Raw genomic sequence first — 2,200 nt, forward strand, 5'->3', positions numbered from 1 at the left:
AAAAAAAAAAAAAGACCCATCAATATGTTGTCTACAAGAGACACATCTTAGATACAAAGACATACATTTATTAAAAATCAAAAGATGGAAAAAAATATCAAGCAAACAATAACCATAAAAGGGCAGGAGTGGCAATACTAATCTCAGATAAAATAGACTTTAAGGCAAAAGCAAAAATAAAAGACAAGGAAGGACATTATACAATGATTAAAGGGCCGATTCACCAAGAAGACATAACCTTAATAAATATGCATCCAATGACAGAACAACAAAATACATAAAACAAATTTTAACAGCAATGAAAAGAGAAATTTACAGTTCCTCAATAATAGTAGGAGACTTCAACACACCACTTTTGGTAAAGGACAGAACATCTAGAAAGAAACTCAACAAAGTTACAGAAGATCTAAAGGCCAAAATGACCAACTGGACCTCAAAGATGTACATAGAACACTCCACCCAACAGCAGCAAAGTATACACTGTTTTCCAAAGTACACGGAACATTCTCCAGAATACACCACATTTTAGGCCACAAAGTAAACCTCAATAAAATCCAAAACATCAAAATAATACAAAGCATTATCTCTGATCACAACACCATAAAAGAAGAAATCAATAACAGGAAGAGCAAGGATAAAAAATAAAATACATGGAAACTGAATAACACCTTGCTTAAAAACTACTGGGTAATAAAGGGAATCAAAGAGGGAATCCGAAACTTCCTAGAATCAAATGAGAATGAAAACACGTTATATCAAAACCTTCGGGACACAGCAAACACAGTTGTCAGAGGTCAATATATAGCAATAAATGCACAAATCAAAAAAGAAGAACAGGCCAAAATCAAAATGTTAGCCCTATGACTCAAAAAAACAGAGAACAGAAAAAGAAGTCCAGAGACAACAGCAGAGAGCGAATACTAAAGATTAGAGCAGAAATAAATGAAATAGAGAACAGAAAAACAATAGAAAAAATCAACAAGACCAAGAGCTGGTTCTTTGAAAAAAGCAGCAAAGTCAACAAACCATTGGTCAAACTGACAAAAGAAAAACAGGAGATGAAGAAAATAACCCAAATTAGAAATGAGATGTGGGACATTACAACAGACCCAACTGAAATAAAAGGGATCATAACAGAATGCTCTGAAAAATTCTACTCCAAAAAATTTGAGAACCTAGGGGAAATGCACAAATTTCTGGAAACAGACAACCTACCTAAAGTAACACAAACTGAGACAGAAAATCTGAACAGACCCATAACAAGAGAAGAGATTGAAGGGGCAATTAAAAACAAAAACAAAAAACAAAAAACAAGAAACCTCCCAACAACAACAAAAAATCCTTGGCCCAGATGGCTTCACTGGAGAATGCTACCAAACATTCAGAGGAAAGCTCACACCAGTACTACTCAAACTATTTCAGAGCATAGAAAAGGAAGGCATACTCCCAAATTCATTCCAGCATAACCCTGATACTAAAGTCAGGCAAAGACACCACATACATAGACCAATATTGCTCATGAATATAGAAGCAAACATTCTTAATAAAATTCTAACCAATAGAATTCAGCATCATATAAAAAACAAAATACATCACCACCAAGTTGGCTTCATACCAGGTATGAAAGGATGGTTCAACATTAGAAAATCAATCAACGTAATCCACCACATAAATAAAACAAAAGAATCATATGACCATCTCAGACAATGTAGAAAAAGCATTTGATAAAGTCCAATACCTGTAAAACTCTCAACAAAATAGGAATAGAAGGGAAATTCCTCAACATAATAAAGGGCTTCTATACAAAACCAACAGCTAACATCATTCTCCATAGAGAGAGGCTCAAAGAATTCCCTTGAGAATGGGAACAAGACAAGGATGCTCTTTATCACCACTCCTGTTTAATATTGTTCTTAAAGTCCTAGCCAGAGTAATAAGGCAAGAAAAAGAAATAAAGGGCATCCAAATTGGAATGGAAGATGTAAAATTATGTCCATTCACAGATGATATGATCCTATACATATAGAACCCCAAAGATTCAATGAGAAAACTACTGGAAATAATAGAAAGATTCAGCAAAGTGGCAAGATAAAAGATCAACATACAAAATTCATTTGGAATCCCATACACCAACAAAGAGAACTTCGAAAGGAAATCAAGAAAACAATATAATTTATTGTTGTTGTTGTTAGGTGCCATC

The sequence above is a fragment of the Trichechus manatus genome, unplaced genomic scaffold, assembly GCF_000243295.1.
Source record: "Trichechus manatus latirostris isolate Lorelei unplaced genomic scaffold, TriManLat1.0 scaffold00270, whole genome shotgun sequence".
Classification (NCBI taxonomy): domain Eukaryota; kingdom Metazoa; phylum Chordata; class Mammalia; order Sirenia; family Trichechidae; genus Trichechus; species Trichechus manatus.